This window comes from Hemiscyllium ocellatum, chromosome 8 (genome assembly GCF_020745735.1).
Source record: "Hemiscyllium ocellatum isolate sHemOce1 chromosome 8, sHemOce1.pat.X.cur, whole genome shotgun sequence".
Lineage (NCBI taxonomy): Eukaryota > Metazoa > Chordata > Chondrichthyes > Orectolobiformes > Hemiscylliidae > Hemiscyllium > Hemiscyllium ocellatum.
The window spans coordinates 90,265,076-90,289,415 of record NC_083408.1 but is presented as its reverse complement, the minus strand read 5'-3'; positions in this window follow the sequence as shown (position 1 = coordinate 90,289,415).

Genomic DNA, 24,340 nt, shown 5'->3' with positions numbered 1-24,340 from the left:
CAAAGTTATACTTAAGCTATGTAATTCCTGTCTTGATCACACCTGGAGTTCTAGGAACCGCACATCTCCAAGGACATAATACCCTTGGAATTGGCATAGTGCAGATTTAGCAGAATGTTACATGAATACCAAAGGCTCAATTTCCCTCATGGAGGAAAGAAACAGAAATTGGGACATTTTTTGACACAGTGAGTTTTCTTCCAATCTGGAATGCCACTAGGTGAGTGTGGGACAACTTGGAGTCAGACATTAAGGGGGTATTACAGGTAAAAAGTCACCTTCATTTCCAGAAACAAGGACTCAATTCTTTAAATCAGTTTAAATCACCCTTCACCCACATCTCCCCCCCATCCTCACCCATGCAGTATTCACTTCATAAACAATTCACAAACGCTTTGAAGAACTCAAAATAAGGAAACAGTACTTGAATTGGCACATAATCACAATCCTATTGAGAAACCCAAAGATCTGTCAAAATTAATAAACATCATTTGGCAAGATGCATAAAAATCATTCTTCTCTTCAGAATCTCATAGGTCTGTTAAAATAGAAGAAAATGTCTTGAAAGGTGTTTAAAAATTCATTACCTTGTTCAGAACCACAGAAATGTCTTGAAAGAAATAAGCTCATACTACAAAGAAGATCTGTTCAAACAAACCCTGTAGTGCACAGTCCAGCCATGGTTTAAAGGGAGTCAAGTCACTAAAATGCCATAATTCTTAACAGACAATCTTTGCAATTCAGAAGCATTAGTGATTTGAAAGGAATCTAACAAATCAACTCATATTCCCAGGACAGCAGTTCAAACAGATCCCACAGCAAAGAATGTATTCGTGCATTTCAAGAGAGTCAAAAGCTCAGATATTTGTCAAAACCTTCAGATACTGATGACTGAAAGGTGCTTTAAAGAATGAGTAAAAGCCACAATGTGTAAACAATTAGCCCTGTCTCAAATATTGGCTAGGGTTTCAATATAACATGTATAAAAAAAACACTTTTTCCTGTGGATCATCTACTCCAATACATCTGAAGATGATTCCATATCTTCATCGTCAAAGGTAAGAACTTGCCACTTGCATTATTTAATGGTCCCTTACCTTTTCAATTACAACTTTACCACTTCAGTACACACTTAGACAACACCTTTTTCTAACTATTTAGACTCCTCCCACCTCCACTCAATGGTTCATGCCCTATGCCTCTTACGTTGCACTGTGAATGATTTTTGCAAAGGTTTCCAAAACATTGTCACTTTACTAAAAATTGCAGACAATTTGATATTCCATGTTAATGACCCCAACTCAACTCTTTAATATTAAAGTTTCTATTTTCCCAAACTCACAAAACAAATGAGACATCGAGAAAGCGCGACATGGAAACCTAAGTAGGTATCTGGCGAGATCAGCTTGGTGCTTATTGTGAACAATGAGCACTGACATGCCAGGACACTCTACATGGGCACCAGCCACATGCACTCACACCCACAGACATTAGCTTTTGGAAAATGCCAACCAACACACTTCTGCTCTTCAATGCTGCAACTCAGTCTGCACCAGCTTCTGTCATTGTAACACTGTAGCAAAAACATTGCGTGCTCAGGGACACATACCCTGTGTATGGATTGGAGCAAGCTACACGTTCAAGCTCTTTACTCACCGTCATAACACTCACTCCCTATGAACCTACCTAGGTACTCACAACATCCCTGCCTTGCATTGATTGCTTTTTGTACCTTGCCCCCTCAGCCAGAGTAGCAGGCTTACAGTCCTACTGTACTACCACAAAATGTATCACAGATATAAAGGAAAGAAGCCCATCATGGTTGTCAGCAGACCTCATTCAAGTTAAAGAGGATGGTCTTCACTCACAGAGATCCAGAATTTTAAGTAAATGCCTCAGATTCAAGCCCAAGTGCTTGGAAACTGTCCATCAGTCACTCGAGATGGTCAGAATCAGAGTGTTCTCCACATAGGGGTGAGGAGCTGAATGTCGAGCAGCCCACTACTCATCTTTAGACTTTCTACCCCACTGGAATGAAAGAGGAACAAGTATTACAGGAGGTAAAAGTGGACTGCATAGCTGTAACTTTTGATGCAGCCAAGGACAACATCATGGGCGAGTGTGGAGGCAACACTGAGGGCACATGGAGTTAGTTATGTCATGAGCGAGAGGCAAATGGGGAATATGCTGCAGGCAATAGTGAGAGTGGTAGGGCACGAGCCTCAGTGGGAGGTGGGTCCAATAGCAGAGATAGAGTGCGAGGTAAGAGAGCGAAGTTGATAGCTTCTATTCTGGCAGAGTGGAGCAAGTCACTGACCTTCTTCCTACATAGCTGTGCATTCCTCAAGGTGGTTAGCATTGCAATGACCCAGGTGGCACAGTCTGATATTATAGCTTCCACTTCTTGTCATGGGGGAAGGTGGCATAGGTGCAAGGGCTGCTGGTAAATTCCAGGATATCTGTTGATTAGCAAGTTGTTCTGGGAATGGCACACAGTAAAATGGGGTTGAAATTGGACATGGTAGGTAGTTAATGAGACATGGAGGGATATATGAGTGCTGGGGACACAGTGGGGTACCAATCATCCTTACCCACATTGTGTCTGACAAGAACCAGGAGGTACTTATTTTACCACAGAAATCCCGATCATAAACTATAGTTACAAATTTCTATTCTTAATAAGATAATAAATGTGAAAAATCAAATGACTAACAGAAGTTGGATTGGAATAAAGGCAACACAGACAATGTGGGCTCAAACGTACAATCTTGTCTTCAAAGTAAACCTAATTTAACAAGAAAAATGTTCAAATTGCAAAACCCTTGATGAAGGAAGCATTGGGTCAAGATTTACAATAGCTCCTTGAATATAGTAAATTGGAAGAACAGGGAATGAGAATAGTTCAGGCAGGAGGTCGGTGCCTGAAGAGGGAATTGAAAGGCATGTGCTTAAATGAGCAAAATCCTGTCACTCAGATTGAGGCAGCTCTTCAAGAGTCAGGATACAAATGTTAAAACTCGTTTTTGAAAGGAAATAAAGTGTCTCAGTTCAGAAGATGATTAATCCACAATTTTCCTTTTTGGTACCATAATTGTAAAGCTTCTCTGTACTTGTGACAAAGTGTGCTTCTGTGCTTCAGAATTCTGACACTGGTGGTGTGATCCCTATGTGGGGTAGTAACGTTCTAATATAAATTCAATGTTGCCTTCCTACTTTTGAATTTGTGCCTCACTTTGTCTGCATTCCTCGGGTCCCCAACCTGCCCATTCTTCTGCTTCTTATGTAAACCTGAATCCAGGTACTGTAGCTTCTATTCGGGTAGTTTTAGTTTTGACAATGCTGAAAAGTTGGCAAGAATTGATCAATACAGAATCATTCCACTTTTTCCCTCAGTGGTGTCAATTCAAGACCATTGTCAAGGGTATACTACCACATACATCTGTCAGAAAGGGGCACTGGGTGAAGAATTCCATTGTGGAGCACCATAGAGCTCCATATCCTTTTTTGTGAGTGTCCACCACCAGCTGCCTCCTGTACAGCCTACACTGCCATCATGTGATGAGAAGTGCTCCCAGAGGCAGAGAAGGGATAGGTGACCTCCCTGGCATACACAAGAAGATAAAGATCACTAAAGATCACACAGACCAACTTGAGTATCAAATTTGGGCAACATAGGCTATGGTCAGAGACAAAAATAGAAATTGCTGGAAAATCACAGCAGGTATGGCAGCATCTGTGGACAGAAATCAAAGGTAACATTTCAGGTTGAGTAACCCTTTCTCAAAACTAGGGCATGATCATATTGAATGACAGAGCAGGCTCAAAGGGCTGAATGACGTACTCCTGTTTCTATCTTCTATATTTCTAGGTGTTTGGGTCCATTGATTATTTTGTAAAAAAAAAGTGTCCTGCTGCAATTTGGGCCCTACACCTAACTTTTTTTTAAACTGAACCAATGATAAGTTTCCTACTGAGATGGATGAATTAGAAACCTTAATGGCTTTTAAGAAGTTCATGACAAAATTCAGGGGATCATGTCAAAGTGAGTTTATTAAAACTTTATCAAGGGAATACTTTAGATAGCTGAATTGGTTGGACCAAATGTCGTCACCTGACTGAAGCTTTTAGAACATCCGAAACTGTAATTCATTTCAAGGCAAAGAGTAGGCAGACAGTTAAAATCGACTCGAGAGTGTGGTGCTGGAAAAGCACAGCAGGTCAAATAGCATCCGAGGAGCAGGATCTGCTGCCTGACCTGCTGTGCTTTTCCAGCACCACACTCTCGACTCTGATCTCCAGCATTGGCAGTCCTCACTTTCTACCAGTTAAAATCGACTGGAGGTTTGTGCAGCAAAATACCTTGCAAATCTTGTCAATGCTTTTAACATTCCTGCAGAGCAAGGAAGAGCAGGAATGCTCCTCCCAGTGCCAGGAGAAAAACTTAATTTCTCCCTCCTTCTCAATCACTCAGCACTTCTGAAACCCACAAATCTGCAGCTCAACCTTAATACCAGGCACAATTCCTTCAGTTCTGTTAGCTTCAGGAAGACAACAGCTCCAGCAGCATGAGAGTAAGGGCTGGTTATCAAAATCTCTACAGGCTGGCATTACCAATGCCAGCAGGCTTTCCCTCTCTGTGACAAAATCTCATTTGCCCACAACCCACACATTGATGTGACTCCTTCTCAAATGACTTGGGCAATTGATTTAGAATTTTACTAATGGTCCAACCATTGCTGTCTGGGCTGCTCAGTTTATGACCAGGTTAGCTACTAAGCCAACACAACATAGATATTAAACAACGACGTCACTGCAGGTTGCCCACTTTCCACAGCCTCAGATTTTTGTTCGCTCCAAGATATCATCGATTGGTTTGAGCAAGGAAGGAGATAACTCAGTCCATTATGTCCTTATGGACCACTCTGTAAGAGAGTGGTCCATAAGGACATGGTAGGCTAATGCTAAAACTTCGGAGGTATGGCATTGAGGATACATTAGAGGTTTGGATTAGGAATTGGCTGGCTGGAAGGAGACAGAGGGTAGTAGTTGATGGATTATGTTCATCTTGGAGCGCAGTTACTAGCGGTGTACCACAAGGATCTGTTTTGGGACCATTGCTTTTTGTTATCTTTATAAATGATCTAGAGGAAGGACTTGAAAGCTGGGTAAGCAAGTTTGCGGATGACACAAAAGTCGGTGGAGTTGTGGATAGTGAGGAAGGAAGTGGTAGGTTACAGCGGGATATAGATAAGTTGCAGAGCTGGGCGGAAATGTGGCAAATGGAATTCAATGTAGCTAAGTGCGAAGTCGTTCACTTTGGTAGGAATAACAAGATGATGGATTACTGGGCTAATGGTAGGCTACTTGGTAGTGTGGATGAGCAGAGGGATCTTGGTGTCTATGTACACAGATCTCTGAAAGTTGCCACCCAGGTAAATAGTGCTGTGAGGAAGGCATATGGTGTACTGGGCTTTATTGGCAGAGGAATTGAGTTCCGGAGTCCTGAGGTCATGTTGCAGTTGTATAAGACTCTAGTGAGGCCTCATCTGGAGTATTGTGTGCAGTTTTGGTCGCCATACTATAGGAAGGATGTGGAAGCTTTAGAACGGGTGCAGAGGAGGTTTACCAGGATGTTGCCTGGAATGGTAGGAAAATCTTATGAGGAAAGGCTGAGGCACTTGGGGCTGTTCTCATTGGAGAAGAGAAGGTTTAGGGGAGATCTGATAGAAGTGTATAAGATGATTAGGGGTTTAGATAGGGTAGATACTAAGAACCTTTTACCGCTAATGGAGTCAGGTGTTACTAGGGGACATAGCTTTAAATTAAGGGGTGGTAGGTATAGGACAGATGTTAGGGGTAGATTCTTCACACAGCGGGTTGTGAGTTCATGGAATGCCCTGCCCGTATCAGTGGTGAACTCTCCTTCTTTATGGTCATTTAAGCGGGCATTGGATAGGCATTTGGAAGTTATTGGGCTAGTATAGGTTAGGTAGGATTCGGTCGGCGCAACATCGAGGGCCGAAGGGCCTGTACTGCGCTGTATCCTTCTATGTTCTATGTAGAACTCAGAGCGTCCCATTTCCCTGTCGCCTTTCAAATATATTCTCTTCAGATACTAATTCAATTGCTTTCGAAAGCCGCAATGGAATCTGCCTCCAGTACACTCTGAGGCAGTGTTTTCCAAATCCTAACAAGTTGCTGTTTGTAAAAACTTGTCATCATGTCACATTTGATTCTTTCAAATTCAACTTAAATTTGTGCCAACTGGTTCACTCTACTGCTACTGGATGCCATTTCTATCTATGTTGTCCAGAACCTCTCATGACATTGAGTAGATGCATCAAACATCAAAGCCTTCAATCGCTTCAAAACATTCACTCTGATTTACCAACTGTGAGCACAAAACAATTAGCAGAAGCTCCATTGTCTCTCAGAACAAAAATGGGCTGCTTGTGTGTTTGATTATTATATTCACTCATGGAACATGGGCATCACTGGCTGGTCAGCATACATTGCCCGTTCCTAATTGCCCTTGAGAATCTACGTGAGTTACCTTTTAAACTGCTGTCATCCACATGTCAAGCACCAATAAATTTACAACCAATCATTGCACTCAACTCTCATCTACTCGAACCAGCTGTCAGCTAAGTCCTGTTTGCCTATAGAACCCATGCAGCTGCATGCTATCATGCACAAGGTGATATTCCACATGCTGGGGCTCCTTGACACAATGTGGAGTCCCTGCCTCACAGCCAGGGTATTCTGGTTCAAGTTCGATCTGTTCCAAATGTGTGTCATAACATGTCTAAACAGGTTGATAAGCAAATATACATCACCCTTGTTCAATGTCCTCATCTTCCGCATTGAAAGACTGCTACCACTCGCCCAGCTTATTGCCTTCATCACATCCCCTCATTGCCAGTTGCAGTTTGGTATTGCACATGATCCAAGGATTATATGGTACACTCTGACCAGATTGTATGACAAGACAGCCCCCACAGTCCCAGTTAAGCTGCTGAACCTCATCTTCATCAGGTGTATCATCTGCTCCTCCATGGCTTAGGTTGAAGAATGGGCTGCATTGCATCTAGGTTTGACCTCAGTAAGTAGTTTGCATAACCGAGTCATCAGCCATGGTCATCAAGGGCAGCCTTTGACTCTGAGTAACCGTCTTTGAAAGATACCCGGCCCCTCAAACACAACAGGAACATGAGAAGTCTCAAGGATGAAGGCATCCCAGGGTATTGGACACAACCTCAAAGATGTAGCACTGGTGACCACAGATCACTTGCACACGAACGGAATTGAACCCTTTTCCATTGGTGAACTTAGCCATGTTATGATATGGCCCTCTCAGCACAGCAAATGCTTTTTATGAAGTCTCCATAGTCTTAACAGACTGTAGAACTGTGTTTTTCTCTCTCTCTCTCTCTCTCTCTCTCCACACCCCCCCTACCTTTCTCTCTCTCTATTCCCCCGCCCCCCCAGGGTGCTGCACTGACTTCAACATGGGGAAAGGAGACAGAAGAGATGTAATCTAGCATAATAGCAGCAGTAACAGCCTTGAGATATTTCTGGATGGGCATCCTACACAGGTTCTTAGAACGAAGCAGTCATATAAAATTCAACTTTGAGGTCCACTTGGTTAGGATTGATCCCATTCCAGCAATTGGCATCATTCAGTGACAGCATCCTGGGACATCATCAGTCTGCACTGACACTACATCTCCCACATCTGGAGGAAGTGATATTGAGTATGAATTACACTGGACCTTTAGCTGCATCCTTTTCATGTGGAGGCTGTCCAGCTTCTGCTAGAGTTGCTGGTGGCTTTGGGCTTACTGGAGCACCTGTTCATCCTCCATTTCTCTGTTCTTCTACTGCAGTGCAGCAACAGTGGCCATCAGTTACACTTGCAATGAATCTGTGTGGGGAGCAGAAGAAACAGAGCAGCAAGCATTCCTCTCACTCAAAAAATGGCTATTTGACATTGTCCTCCTTATAGTGAAACATGCAGTACTCTGACAGAGAGGGCTATTTCTTGGGTCTTTGCTGTTGGAGCATATACTGATGATGCAACTCTAGTTATTTCACAAAGAGACAGCAACAGGTTGTAAAGGCTTCATTAGTACTGATCCCTACCAGTCCGAGTCCAACATCATCTACAAAAGGCATCCTAACCATCTTTCAATCAGTTATGGACATAACGCACAACTATAATAAGAGCAAATTGCATTATACCTACATACTCCCATGCCCCCATGTAGCCAATGAACTCTAGCATTTTTTATATTCACTCATAGGGTGAGGGCATTGCTGGCCAGCCCAGTATTTATTGCCCATCCCTAATTAGCCAAACAGCAGATAAGAGTCAACCACATTGCTCAGGGTCTGGAGTCACATGTAGGCCAGACCAAGTAAAGAAGGCGTTTTCCTTCCCTAAAGGGCATTAATGAACTACATGGGATTTTCCTGATAATTAATAATGGATTCATGCTCATCATCAGACTCTTAATTCCAGATTTTTATTGAATTCAATCCCACCATTTGTTATGGCAGCATTTGAATGCAGGTCCCTAGAACATTACATGGGTCTCTAGATTAACAGCCCAATGGTAATACCACTAAGCCATCGCCTGCCCATTATCTTTGTGTGTTGTGGTCCACAGATGCTATTTTTAAAGTTGCCTGGGATTAGTTCAACCTCATTGGTTTGTCTGCTTTCTATCTGTAAAGACCAACATTATGGTCAAGATTGCTTGTGACTAGCATTTGTACACTGTATGCATTTCACTCGCACACTGATATGATTGACATGATTTCTCTCTAAGTGCACGATTGATGCACTTGCACCTTGGTCAGCTCCTATTGTTCTGAAGTGAAACCTGCATTTTGGGACAGATGAAGAAAACAGACTGTGCCCACTCTGGATGAAGTGACAATCATTTTTCATTCTTTCATTTTAGGTATTAAGAGATGTGCAAGGCAGCCCAGTTCGCACTGGGCACCGTGAGTCATAGGCTTAGGCTGATCTGAAGTGCAACAAGGTAGTGTAGAAGTGGATCAGAGATGCGCCAGCATGATGTGAAGAGGCTGGTATGTTTTGGATGCCACTATCCTTGGACATGGAGCGCATATGGCCACTGGCCATGTAATGTGCCTTGAGATGTTTGTGCCAGATATCCACAATGGAGGATCAGAAGAGAAAGCAGCAAGATGGAGTTGCCAGGTAACAACTCTGACTTTCACGTCGAGAATTCTCAATGTCTCATTTCCGTCCAACAGCAGAAGAATAGGAAAATGCATATTCATGTGGATAGATTAAGTAATAATGAAAGATAATCCATGTTAATAGACTTCTTGTTTCTCACGAGTGAGAATCTCATCTTGACATCCAGGACTTGGTTGGAAAATGTACTTGATCTTTATATCAAGAAAAGCCTCACTTGACATCTCACCCAATTTTCCCAAATTTCTCACTACAGCCCACATTATTCAGGCACTGAGAAGATTGAACTACATGCTACCATCATCCCAGTATTTCATAGGCTTTGGCTTTACTGACAAATCTCTGGTGTGATTACTAAATATTTTTTGGAAATCCATTTACACAACATCGAGCATATTACTCTCACCAAGCCTCTCTGGTACCTCATTAAAAAAACTCATTCAAATTACTTTAATGTGAATTGCCTTTAAGAAATCCATGCTAGCTCCCTTTAATTAATCTACATTTTTCCAATTGATGGTTAATTTTGTCCCAACAATGTTATTAATCATTCTATCAAATCCAATTTTAATTTTATCAAACTAAATGGGGCAATTAAATAGAAATATTTTCTAGATTTGTACAATATTAGGAGTGAAACCTTGTCAATACAGTTGCTGAAGACAGAATTGAATTTAAAAAAATTGGCTTTCCAGAATGTTATGGTAATTCTGTTTATATTAGTTGGAGATGCTTTAAGGTTGGTTGAAATTTATTCATTAAATCTAAAAACAATTACCTGCAAGTTGAACCAAGCCATATATCACAGCCATGAAAACCAAACTTTAAGTCTTTTGGGAGTTGGTACGCAGTTAGGAACTGGCGAAGAAAAATAACATTTTTGGGAATTTAAAATTAAAAATGAAATATATCCAACCAATCTTTAAAATCCAATTATAATTGAAATAGCCAGAGACTAATAATAAACTCAGCATAATTCCCCTATTAAGTTACTAAAAGTAGTTATCTCATTAAAGATGGCTTTAAAATGTGACAGAGAGATCATACTTCATTGCACCATAACTAGTTCATTCTAAATCTTAGCTCCTCAAAATAGCCAGAATTTCAATGTCATTATTAATACTCATTAATAAATAAGTGGAATGATATTTTCCTGCTGCAGGAGTGTATACCAGGAACAGCACCAGGCAAACCAAAAGCTGCTGATCTGGTGAAACTACAACACAGGGCTGCTGGCATTCTAAACTGCAAGAGCTTCAAATGGCAGACAGAGCTAAGCAACCCTACAATCATCAGGTCAGATTTAAGCACTATATTTTGCCAAAACCAGTTGTGGATTGTGGTGGGCAATTAAACAACTTACTGGAGGAAAAGGCTCCACAAATATCCCCATCTTTAATAATGGGGGAGCAGAGCACATCAGTGTAGTGTTAAGATTGAAGCATTTGCAACAATCTTCAACCAAAATGTTGAATGGATGTTTCATCTTTGCCTCCTCCAGCATTACAGATGCCAGTCTTTAGCCGATTTGATGTAATCCATGTGACATCAAGAAATACCTAAAAGCACTGGACTTGCTCAGGCTGTGGGCCCCGATAATATTCTGGTAATATCACTGAAAACATGTGGTTTAGGACATGCCATACTGCTAGCCAAGATGTTATAGCAGAACTATAATATTGGCACCAATCCTGGAAAGCTGGACAGATTTTCCCCACCCTCAAAAAGCAAGACAAATTTAAATGGGACCAATACTATCACAACAGTCTACTCTCAATCATCAACAAAGTTATGGAAGGTACCATTGAGAATGCTATTAAGCAACATTTACTCACCAATAACCTGCTCAACAGTCAATATCAATGGAAAATTATTGAAGGGGGGGTAAGGCAAGGCTATTGGGAGACTAGGAACTAATCCATATCTGTTTCAAAACTCTGATATAAGTTCAATGGGATAAACAGCATCCGTGTGTACTATTCTTTGTTGTTCCAAACCGAACACCACACTTTGTTTTCATTAGAAAGTCAATGTGGTGTCATCGACGAGAAGATCAGCTAGAAGATCCATGACATATTCCACAGTTTAAACAAAATGGCAAAGATAATTTCTGGTTGAATCCAAAATGCTGCAGTGCAGAAAACATGTGCATACAAATGAAAAAAAGGAAATATTACAATACAGACATACCAAAAACATTGGAGCAAAAGACATAAAATGCTGCATTGGCTGGAAGTGAAGAGAATAGGATTAATGAAAATTATGCTCTAGGTAGCTATGTGATGAGAATGCAATATACTGAATTTCAATGCCTCAAATCATCATCTCAACCAATACTTTCTTGAAAGTTCAGATCAAAAACTGACAGATTCGAGAATATGAAAATGATGGACCATATAAATTAAGTTACAAAGTTGCACATCATAGAAACAGCCCATGCAAATCAACTAATCTCTCACATAATCAGCATAACTGTCTATTCGAGTAAAAAATGAGGTCTGCAGATGCTGGAGATCACAGCTGCAAATGTGTTGCTGGTCAAAGCACAGCAGGTTAGGCAGCATCTCAGGAATAGAGAATTCGACGTTTCGAGCATAAGCCCTTCATCAGGAATGAGAGAGTGTAGGCAAGCAGGCTAAGATAAAAGGTAGGGAGGAGGGACTTGGGGGAGGGGCGATGGAGGTGTGATAGGTGGAAGGAGGTCAAGGAGAGGGTGATAGTCCGGAGTGGGGTGGGGGCGGAGAGGTCAGGAAGAGGATTGCAGGTTAGGAGGGCGGTGCTGAGTTGAGAGGGAGGAAGAGAGCTTCTTCAAGGAAGGCATCCTTGTAAGAGGATTCGCAGTAGGTTAAAATCTTCGAGTAAAAAATGAGGTCTGCAGATGCTGGAGATCACAGCTGCAAATGTGTTGCTGGTCAAAGCACAGCAGGTTAGGTAGCATCTCAGGAATAGAGAATTCGACGTTTCGAGCATAAGCCCTTCATCAGGAATGAGAGAGTGTAGGCAAGCAGGCTAAGATAAAACGTCGAATTCTCAATTCCTGAGATGCTGCCTAACCTGCTGTGCTTTGACCAGCAACACATTTGCAGCTGTGATCTCCAGCATCTGCAGACCTCATTTTTTACTCGAAGATTTTAACCTACTGCGAATCCTCTTACAAGGATGCCTTCCTTGAAGAAGCTCTCTTCCTCCCTCTCAACTCAGCACCGCCCTCCTAACCTGCAATCCTCTTCCTGACCTCTCCGCCCCCACCCCACTCCGGCCTATCACCCTCACCTTGACCTCCTTCCACCTATCCCACCTCCATCGCCCCTCCCCCAAGTCCCTCCTCCCTACCTTTTATCTTAGCCTGCTTGCCTACACTCTCTCATTCCTGATGAAGGGCTTATGCTCGAAACGTCGAATTCTCTATTCCTGAGATGCTGCCTAACCTGCTGTGCTTTGACCAGCAACACATTTATAACTGTCTATTCCCCTCTCCACCTTGTAATCTCCGACAGCTTTCTCTTCATACATCATGAAATTTCACATAGCGGCTAATATGTCAGTGAATAATATTCTGCTTAGGTTGGATGAAGTCAGCTCTCACCTATACATTGAAATTTCCCACATTATTGACGTATTGGAGTAGTGGCTTCCAAAGAGCAGGCAGCCATTGAACACATGACAATACCAAATGACAATCTCAGTGTCATGAGCCATAGGCATTGTCAGAAAATCTCTCTTTATTGCTGCCTTGAAGACTTCCCCGAGTTGCCATGATGGCAGGTTTGAATCTGCTTGTGAGAATAGTTGTACTACACTTCAGTCAAGCCAAAACTCCTCAGCTACAGCCTTCTCGTCAGCAACGTTGCTCCTTCAAATTTAGCAGCACACAAACTGTTAATCCTTTGCAGTTTAGAGGGATCAGTGATAACTAGGTAACCCTACTGGATATACTCACTGCATAGCACACTGCCTGAACCCAGCACCAATTTTCACTCTGCATATCATCCCAACTTTCTTCTCATAAGCCACTGTACTCCTGCTTCCTGACAACTAAACTCTTCAGCATTATTCATTTCACTTCTGTCACTGGATGAATTTTGAAATCTTCCTGCTCATTAAACTTTTTAAATGGCAGGCCTGGCCACATATAAAACATTCACTTGTCAAGTTGACTGTGCAGCTGCTAAATACTGCTGTGGAGAGGAACACTAGACTTTTTACTAGTTGTAGAATCATTAGTACAGAAGAAGGCGATACGATCAGTCATGCCGATGACTGCTCTTGGAAAGAATTACTGATTAGCCCTTCCCCAGCCCCTTTCGTTCCCTACATCGTTGCAATTTTTTCAGCTTCACATATTTACCCAACTCTCATTTGAAAGAGTTTCAGCTTCTGCCATTTTTTCTGGTAGTGCATTCCTGACCTTAATAACTCATATTTGTTCATGTATTTTAGCACTCTTAATCTGAGCTACTTTGACAATCAGTAATAAGTAAACAGAGGAATATATCACTCTAGCTGCTCTGAAAAATCATGCGATTTCGATATTTGATTTTTGGAATTGTTCAATTGCTAAGCATTAAATGTTAACTTTATTTGTCTGATGCATTTGTATGTTCCTAAAAACAAACATCATGCTTTAACCAAATTACATGAATCTGTTTCAGCAAGCTCCTTTGTTCATGTGTTAATTGTTCCGATCAATTTTAATTGTTGTGGATGTGCTTATGGATTATGGCGGACAAAGTCAACCAGGCCACACTAGTTTCCAGGCATGATATAGCCCCCTAAATCATTAATACAGCTGATAGGAAGCCCCGCACCATTTTGAGGTCTATATAAAATTGGTGTGCAAGGTTATTTTGCTAAATCAAAGATGCACTGAACTCTTGGCTGAAGATCCATATGCAGCATTGAGTTACCTTGAATTCAGCTAGCGCAGGTAGATCAGGGAATTCAGATCTACCTGCATCCTTGCAAGTGGTACTTAAAGCGATCACTGCATGCCTCACCCAACAACCATTTAAAATATACTGCTTAAATGAGGAGATTGGAAGTGCGGGGTTGATCTTCCTAAACATCATTAAAACTATATCACTCACAGCTGGCAGAATGAGAGTTTCAGTATGATAGAATCATGTCAAGTTGGATGGTAATAAAAAGGTTTAAAAAAACAACCTGGAAGAAAAGAGTAAAAATAAATTTTGAGCAACATTTAAAATGACACTACTTTGGACCACCTGGGAAACATGAGAACCCCATCTGGTGTGGTTCCGTGAGCCAAGAGCTACAATTAAAATCAAATGACAAATATCTTCTGATGTCCAATCAGTGAAATTATGTCGGCTACTTTTAATCAGTCTTTTCAATTTGTTTGAAGTGCTATCTGATGGAATATTTTTAATTCCTTCCAGTCACTTTAAGTTAAACACCAATATTGAGTCTACCTCCTTATAACTATATAAGCCTGCCTCTTTAGGCTATTTTACAAAGTTAGCTAACAGAGCGAGACTGGCTTGTGGTCACTTTCTCTCGGCCTCTGTCAGATCTACTTTGTACAAAGAAAATGTGTTTAGTCAGGAGTCGACAGCCTCAATAATGAGAATAGCCATTTGTCAAATTTAGTTAAAAATGCAATACCTGAAGAGATAAAATGTTGTTATTCAAATGTCAATAACGAGGAAGAAGACAACACATTCATGTTTCAATAACATTTTAAAGGTCTATCCATATAAATTGATAATCAAATAATACTTTCTCACAATTGTATTAATAAACATTATCATTGAAATGCAAATGATCAGTCAAGGTTAGAAGCTGAACAGGAGTCATTAATGAGCCACATGTCGCTCAAGGAGTACAGGTTACCGCCTTTGTGTTGGGTCTTATAGCCATTCTCATGGCTTCAGATAATCTGGGATCTTCTCCGTTCAGCCAATACTTTCTCTTTGGACTTTCAATTACATCAGTCGAGTAATATGAACTCAATTATCCAATAGTGACCTATAAATTACTATGAAAGTGAGCACATTTTCTCTTCAATTATATGGTTGTGCTGTGCCAAGAGCTACATAGGATGGCCGCCAACTGACATACTGCCAGTGATTGCATCTAAGCACTGCTCAATTTTCAGTGCAGTTGAAGTGTAGCATTTGATGCTTTTGCATTTCACGGTGGTACTTGTGTTTCTCTGATTGCATTCTGAGCTTTCCTTTCTGTTGTCCCAAAGATGAACTCGCTCTGTCTCCCTTCCAGTTATAAATACAGCACACAGTATCCTTTGAGCTTCGAGGGCACTTTTCAATCCGATAAGTTGTGCAAGACTATGTGACTCAGTGCCCAGTCAACATTCCTCACGAGTTCCACTTCTGAATTGGTTTGCTGGTTTCTTGGTGTTACAAAGGCCATAAGGTTCCTGACTTATTGAATATTTCAATTAGAGTTTTAATTTCAAAATCCAACAACCATATCCATACATCACCTAGAGCACTTATTGGAAAATTATTTTCTGTTATATATTCTTTCAATTTATTGGAAGTCATTACACATCCTTCCTCAAACCTTTAGTGTCTTTCATTTCGTTATAAGCACTTTATAATTATAATCATGAACTTCATGTAATAGCGTAAATTGATGCTTATATGATTGTCGGGTGAGGCTAAAAGAAGATCAAATTATTAATTTCATAGCATTATGATGTGTTCTATTTCTAATAATTCAGATGCTTTCAAGAAATTGTCAGTATTCCTTGAAGTTCCATGGCGTTTCAACATCTTTAAAGTTTGAACAAGGCTCTAATCAACAGAATTAACATTTGCCATGATCAACTGTGCCTCCTCCCACTGCTACATGTTACAGGCATTTGTATCCATGTTCAACCAAATTGTCATACCTTCTCCATTTCATTAGTGTTTCAATGCCTCCGCTTTACATCAGTTTTTCATCTACTGGTTGGATTTTATACATTGAACTCCTTGATGCAAATCACAAGAACAAGGATACGTCAGGTAGTAACAACAGATCCATTTTCCCCCGACTCATACATGCCACTTATAGGATTTCCCATTGGCAGTGACATGCTACTGTCAATATATAGCCATATGTAGACATATAGATAACCTGCTTGATGGCACCATATTGTCAAATATTCACTCCCTTCATAAGCGCCATGCAGTAGCAGTATTGTGTACTAAGTACACGATTCATAAAATTCACCAAGGCACCTTAGAGAGTAACTTAAAGCCTATAGAAAGTACCAAGTAGAAAGACAAAGATGGGAACAGTACCACCTGGTTCCCTCCAAGTCACTCATCATCCTGACTTGGAAATATATCTCCATCCCCTCAGTGTAGCCAGAGGAGGCAATGGCTTAGTGATAATATTGCGGGACTGTTAATCTCGAGACCCAGATAATGTTCTGGGGAAAACATCAAATGCTGGAGAACTCAGCGGGTCAGACAGCATCAATGGAGAGAGAGCAAGCTAATATTTCCAGCAGAACTCTGATGCAGAATTAATCTGGACTCGAAACTTTAGCTTGCTCTCTCTTCATAGATGCTGTCTGACCTGCTGTGTTCTCTGGCATTTATTGCTTTCAATTCAGATTCCAGCAAGTGCAGTAATTTGCTCCGATATAATGTTCTGGGAGCCGGGTTCCATACCACCAGGTTCCAATGCTGTTGGTGGGATCTTAATTCAATAAAAAAAATTGGGATGACCATGAATCCACTGTTATTTGTTGGAAAAATCCATTTGGTTCACTAAAGTCTTTTAGGGAAGGAAACTGCCACCCTTACCCAACCTGGCCTACATGTGACTCCAGACTCAGAGCAATGTAGTTGAATCTTAACTGCCTTCTGGGGCAATGAGGGACAAGCAAAATATACAGTGGCCTAGCCAGCGCCACCCTCATCTTGTGAACGAATGGACGAATAGAAAAGCTGGATCAAAATCCTGGAACTCCAGTCCCTAACAGCATTGTGGGTCCACCTACACCAAATGAACTGCAAGAGTTCAAGAAGGCAGCTCACCATCACCTTCTCAAGGGCACTAAATGCTGGCCAAGCCAACCAACAAAGAAAATCCCCTGAGTGAATTTAAAAAAAGGACAACATTTTATCACTTGACATATTTTCTGTCATTGCAGCATAGCCAATTATGCACAAAATAACAGCTGAACTCATCTATGTAAGCAATTGTTTCCAAGGGTCAAGGTAGAGTTCTAGTATCAACACGGCAGCTCCCAGCACACAGCTTCCAGCATCCCATCGGAAGACTTGAGCCTATTTCAGCTGCTCAGATGGACAGACATTAGGAATGCTGCCAGAAGTGTTGATCTGGAGAGAAGCGTTAATCTGAAGGTACAAAAATATCCAGGTCCACGCATGTTCCACCACAGGTCAGTTCAGCAAAGCAGCAGAAATCACTGTCTGTCTACTCCTTCAATACAAGGTCCATTTTGCACATTTCAAACAGGTTGGAAGTGAATGCCCTGGCCTAGAAAAAGTTAGAACATGGGGTGGGGGGAGCAGTCAGTTAATTTACCTGGAGGGAGGGACACCGCTGGTGTCCTTGATCCCAGGGCAGAGCTGGCACTATCCATTTCAGTGCCTGACTGACATTCAATACAGCAGGCCTTCCCAAAGGAGGTGACACAGGACTCTCATCAGTACTCCATCTGTGCAGGAGACGTCCATCACCTGGACTGAACACTGCCTGAAATCTTCTTTCGTCTTCTTCGCAAACCCGCACTGCCAATTTCTGCTACCACTATTTCTGCTTAATTGAACTGATCGAAGGTAAGTTTTCAGACGTTTGCCTGATTTGTGAACATTATTTGTCCTGTAATGGGTCAACAACTCTGATGTTAATTGTTGGAGTGCACCATCAGATCATGTGTAACTGGAAGCTGAGAGAGCAAAGTTCTGATGAAGTCCTTTTACAGCCAACCTGGAAACTGTAGGACAACCAAGAGTTTTATCACCTTTCAACAGCACCATTTCCAACTCAGCCCAATAGAAGATGTGCAGTCCTTAGCCATTGTACTCACACAGCACCATTTCAAAGCACTGTAGTTAATGAAGACAAAATTTGAGCTTTAATATTTTAAACCTGTCAAGGATGATCCATTCAGCAGTACTTCCTAAACCAGATGCCAGTCACTGTCAGTGGAAGCTGAATCTTTTCAGATATCTGCCCTTACAGATTTTTGAGTAACCCAGTGGATTATCAAATATTAGTTTGCAGCATATTCTCCGTCAAGTTAACAGTGGACTGATACTATAGGATAGTCTTTGATTTGGCAACTCAAGTCGAGATTTCTCAGGTTGAACCAAGTAACCTCACAGGCAAATTAAGTAACAGTGGTTAATTCTCATAGGTAGATTTGGGATCTGCCTCTGCCCCCTGCCCCTGAGAGTGTACAGCAGTTGTAAAAGTACTCCCACTGCTAAAAATGGCCAAGGAAAACAGTCGAGGGTGAAGCGTTAGTAGACAACAAGGCGAGGACTTGTTACCATGCAAAGACCTCATACAATGGAATGGAATGAAATGGGGTAGAAATGACACACAAAAACATTTGGCAGATTATTGCCTGAAATGTAAGAACCGCAATGGACAACACTTATCAGGTAAAATGATTTGCTGGCAATATCATTTACTCCCTGTTTGAGATGTTTAAAAAGGCAACTTCAAGATGAAACGCAAAATGAATTATTTTATCTCATGAATATAGTCCACAGATATAGCCGTTTGAGTACAAAATGCCAGTGAGAGACTGGCACACTAATGGCGCAGACTGGAATATCATAAGTCAGGTACCCACTCTGACCAGGTACTGGCTGCAAGCAAGGTTTCCTTTCTTGGAAATCAAGTCTCATGTATTGCCATGTGCCCTTCACTAAGCAGGGAGCTGAAAGTTAAGCTTTTAGTCTGAGTCTCCACCTGACTGTCCTTGCCCATGGAGGTAGCTTTGGATGCAGAAGAGGGGAGTCAGGACGGTTTGAACAAAGCTGACAGCTAGGCAGCCAGGTGTGTTTTTCCAAGAGATGGGAAGTCAAATTCACCTGTTAAAGTGACAACTATGAATGATTTTCCCAATGGAATTCCCTTCCCAAAACCAGTATAGTCTCATAATGTGTCCCCAATTTGTCAATAGGAGAGAGTGAGCACACAGTGGAAGGGAAAACATTACACAGAATAGCAACATGCATGGACAGATTGAAAGGCTGCCTTACACAGCATTGGTTCTGACAGGGAGTGCTAATGCCACCTGCCAAGGTGAATAGCAACTGCCTGGGAAGCACTTGACCTACACAGAATCCCCCCAGTGAGGAAAGAGGCCCTTTGTTTATTCATTCACAGGATGAGGGCTTCACTGGCCACGGCAGCATTTATGGCCCATCAATAATTGCCAGTTAAGAATCAACCACATAAACCACAGTCAGTCACATAGATGGGTTAACTCTAGGAAGGGTAAGAGAGGTAGGCAGCTAGTGCAGGAGCCTTCTGTGGCTGTACCCATTTCAAACAAGTATGCTGTTTTGGAAAATGTAGAGGGTGATGGATTCTCAGGGGAACGTAGCACAAACAGCCAAGTTTCTGATATTGAGACTGGCTCTAATGCAATGAGGCGTACGTCGGGTTCCAAGGGATCAATTGTGTTAGGGGACTCTCTAGTCCGAGGTACAGACAGACGTTTCTGTGGCCAGCAGCAAAAAAATCAGAATGGTGTGTTGCTTCCATGGTGCTAGGATCATGGATGTCTCAGAGAGGGTACAGAGATTCTTAAGGGGCCCAGCAGGAGGTCATTGTCCACATTGGAACCAACGACATAGGAAGGGAAAAGGTTGAGATTCTGAAGGGAGATTACAGAGGCAGGAATTTAAAAAGGAGGTCCTCGAAAGTAGTAATATCTGGATCACTCCTGGTGCTACGAACTAGTGAGGGCAGGAGTAGGAGGAAAGAGCAGATGAATGCATTGCTGAGGAGCTGGTGTATGGGAGAAGGATTCACATTTTTGGATCATTGGAATCTCTTTTGGGGTGGACGTGACATGTACAAGAAGGACGGTTTGCACCTAAATTGGAAGGGGACAGATATTCTGGCAGGGAGATTTGCTAGAGCTGCTCAGGAGGATTTAAACTAGTAAGGTGGGGGTGTGGGACCCAGAGAGATAGTGAGGAAAGAGATCAATCTGAGACTGGTACAGTTGAGAATAGACATGAGTCAAACAGTCAGGGCAGGCAGGGACAAGGCAGGACTAATAAATTAAACTGCATTTATTTCAATGCAAGGGGCCTAACAGGGAAGGCAGATGAACTCAGGAACATGCAACTGGGATATCATAGCAATTACAGAAACATGGCTAAGGGATGGGCAGGACTGGCAGCTTAATGTTCCAGGATACAAATGCTACAGGAGGGACAGAAAGGGAGGCAAGAGAGGAGGGGGAGTGGAATTTTGATAAGGGATAGCATTACAGCTGTGCTGAGGGAGGATATTCTTGGCAATACATCCAGGGAAGTTATTTGGGTGGAACTGAGAAATAAGAAAGGGATGATCACCTTATTGGGATTGTATTATAGACCCTCTAATAGTCTGAGAGAAATTGAGAAACAAACTTGTAAGGTGATCTCAGCTATCAGTAAGAATAATAGGGTGGTTATGGTAGGGGATTTTAACTTTCCAAACATAGACTGGGACTGCCATAGATGGAGAAGAATTTGTTAAGTACGTACAAGACAATTTTCTGATCAGTATGTGGATGTACCTACTACAGAAGGTGCAAAACTTGACCTACTCTTGGGAAATAAGGCAGGGCAGGTGACTGAGGTGTCAATGGGGGAGCACTTTGGGGCCAGCAACCATAATCCTATTAGTTTTAAAATAATGATGGAAAAGGACAGACCAGATCTAAAAGTTGAAGTTCTGAATTGGAGAAAGGCCAATTTTGATGGGATTCGGCAAGAACTTTCAAAAGCTGATTGGGGGCAGATGTTTGCAGGTAAATGTTTGCATTGGAAAATGGGAAGCCTTCAGGAGTGAGATAACGAGAACCCAGAGAAAGTATATCCCTGTTAAGGTGAAAGGAAAGGCTGGTAGGTATGGGGAATGTTGGATGACTAAAGAAATTAAGAAAAAGAAGGAAGCATATATAAGGTATAGATCGGACAGATCGAGTGAATCCTTAGAAGAGTATAAAGGCAGTAGGAATATACTTAAGAGGGAAATCAGGAGGGCAAAAAGGGGACATGAGATAGCTTTGGGAAATAGAATTAAGGAGAATCCAAAGGGGTTTTACAAATACATTATGGACAAATGGAAAACTAGGGAGAGAATAGGGCCCCTCAAAGATCAGCAAGGTGGCCTTTGTGTGGAGTCGCAGAAAATGGAAGAGATATTAAATGAGTATTTTGCATCAGTATTTACTGTGAAAAAGGATATGGATGATATAGAAAGTAGCAAAATAGATGGTGACACCTAGCAAAATGTCCATATTACAGAGGAGGAAGTGATGTATGTCTTGAAACGCATAAAGTTGGATAAATCCCCAGCACCTGATCAGGAGTACCCTAGAACTCTGTAAGAAGCTAGAGAAGTGATTGCTGAGCCTCTTGCTGAGATATTTGTATTATCGATAGTTACAGGTGAGGTGCCAGAACACTGGAGGTTGGCTAACGTGGTGCCACTGTTTAAGAAGGGTAGTAAGGACAAGCCAGGGACTATAGATCAGTGAGCCTGACGCCGGTGGTGGGCTAGTTGTTGGAGGGGATCCTGAGGAACAGGATGCACAAGTATTTGGAAAGGCAAGGACTGATTCGGGATAGTCAGCATGGCTTTGCGCGTGGGAAATCCTGTCTCACAAACTTGATTGAGTTTTTTGAAGAAGTAACAAAGAAGATTGATGAGGGCAGAGCAGTAAATGTGATCTATATGGATTTCAGTAAGGCATTCAACAAGGTTCCCCATGGGAGAGTGGTTAGCAAGGTTAGATTTCAAGGTATAAAGGGAGAACTAGCCATTTGGATACAAATCTGGCTCAAAGGTAGAAGACAGAGAGTGATGGTGGACATTTGTTTTTCAGACTGAAGGCCTGTGACCAGTGGAGTGTCACAAGAATCCTTTACTTTTCGTCATTTACATAAATAATTTGGATGCGAGCATAAGAGGTACAGTTAGTAAGTTTGCAGATGACACCAAAATTAGAGGTGTAGTGGACAGCAAAGAAGGTTCCCTCAGATTACAACAGGATCTTGATCAGATTGGCTAATGTGCCGAGAAGTGGCAGATGGAGTTTAATTCAGATAAATGCGAGGTGCTGCATTTTGGGAAAGGAAATCTTAGCAGGATTTACACACTTAATGGTAAGGTCCTCGAAAGTGTTGCTGAACAAAAAGACCTTGGAACCTTCAAGGTTCATAGCTCCTTGAAAGTGGAGTCGCAGGTAGATAGGATAGTGAAGAAGGCATTTGGTTTGCTTTCCTTTATTGGTCAGAGTATTGAGTACAGGAGTTGGGAGGTCATGTTGCGGCTGTACAGGACATTGGTTAGGCAACTGTTGGAATATTGCGTGCAATTCTGGTTTCCTTCCTATCAGAAAGATGTTTTGAAACTTGAAAAGTTTCAGAAAAGATTTACAAGGATGTTGCCAGGGTTGGAGGATTTGAGCTATAGAGAGAGGCTGAACAGGCTGGGGCTGTTTACCCTGGAGTGTCGGAAGCTGAGGTGTGACCTTATAGAGGTTTGCTAAGTCATGAGGGGCATGGATAGGATAAATGGACAAAATCTTTTCCCTGGGGTGGGGGAGTCCAGAACTAGAAGGCATAGGTTTAGAGTGAGAGGGGAAAGATATAAAAGAGACCTATGGGATCATTTTTCATGCAGAGGCTACCAGAGGAAGTGGTGGAGGCTGGTATAATTGCAACATTTAAGAGGCATTTGGATGGGTTTATGAATAGGAAGGGTTTGGAGGTATATGGGCCAGGTGCCAGCAGGTGGGACTACATTGAGTTGGGATCTTTGGTCGGCATGGACAGATTGGACCGAAGGGTCTGTTTCCATGCTGTACATCTCTATGACTCCATGACACATTGTTGTCACATGGAGAACATTTCCTTCCCTAAAGAACATTAGTGAACCAGAAGGGATTTTCCAACAATGGATTCATGGTCATCATTAGATTCTTAATTCTAGGTATTTATTGAATTCAAATTCCACCATCTGCCATTGCGGGATTCAAACCAGAGTCCCCAGAACCTTATCTGGGTCTCTGAATAGCAGTCCAGCAATAATACCACTAAGCCATTGCCTCCCTTGTCATTTGGTCCATTGAGTCTATACAAAGCATCCAACTCTATCCCTGTAACCCTGCAATTACCATGGCTAGTCCACCTAGCCTGCATATCTTTGGACTGTGGGAGGAAACTAGAGCACCTGAGTGAAACCCATGCAGATATAAGAACATAACAACGATAAACAGGATTAGGCCATCTGGCTCGTCGAGCCTGCTCTGCCATTCAAGAAGATCATGGTTGATCTTTTTGTGGACACAGACAGAGAGAGAATGTGCAAACTCCACACAGACAGTCACCCAAGAGTGAAATTGAACCCAGGTCCCTGGTGCTGACCACTAACCCACTGTGCCATTCCAAGCCCTTCACCAACCTTCAGATATCTTTTCCTGCTGCCAGCTTCAGCCTGGCTTGGGAGAAGCTCCCATGGCTGCGCCATCATCTGAGGGTCCAGGCAGGGAGCTCTGCAACATGCTTCAGCTGGAGCAGCACTAACTACCTTCTACTGGACCCACATGCCAGAAGGGAAGGCCACAGAAATGGAAGTGGAAGGTGGCTTGATCCCCAGAGGGTTCAAACACGATGGACCAACCATTCCACAAGAGCAGGAACCTGGAAATATTGGGCTTGTGTTCAGAGGAACAAGAGAACATTTGTGTACAGTGATTGTGAGGCACTGGTGTGAGAAAGCAATAAAGCTGGGAGTGATTCAAAAGCTCAGATGACTGTGTGACATACCTGGGAGAGAGAGGAATGAGTAGAGCTGTGAGATGAATAGTGTTTCTCCAGGTTCTACAAGTACAGTTGGGGTCAACTCTGCCTCACTCACCTGTCT